Consider the following 279-nt stretch of genomic DNA (forward strand, 5'->3'; position numbering starts at 1 on the left):
GGACATTAATTCCTCACTCCTCCTTAATGCAGTGGAAGGACATGACATCCCCACTCCTCCTTAACACAGTGGAATGATATGACATCCCCTCTCCTCCTTAACACAGTGGAATGATATGACATCCCCTCTCCTCCTTAACACAGTGGAAGGACATGGAAGATGGGCTGTTATGGCACTCTGGCTGTTATGGCACTCTGGCAAGAAGGAAAGTTACACACATTAACAGTTTCATTCATAACAGCTTTCATTCTATGTTATGGAATATGAAATAATTTTATT

Source organism: Salvelinus alpinus, chromosome 1 (genome assembly GCF_045679555.1).
Source record: "Salvelinus alpinus chromosome 1, SLU_Salpinus.1, whole genome shotgun sequence".
NCBI lineage: Eukaryota > Metazoa > Chordata > Actinopteri > Salmoniformes > Salmonidae > Salvelinus > Salvelinus alpinus.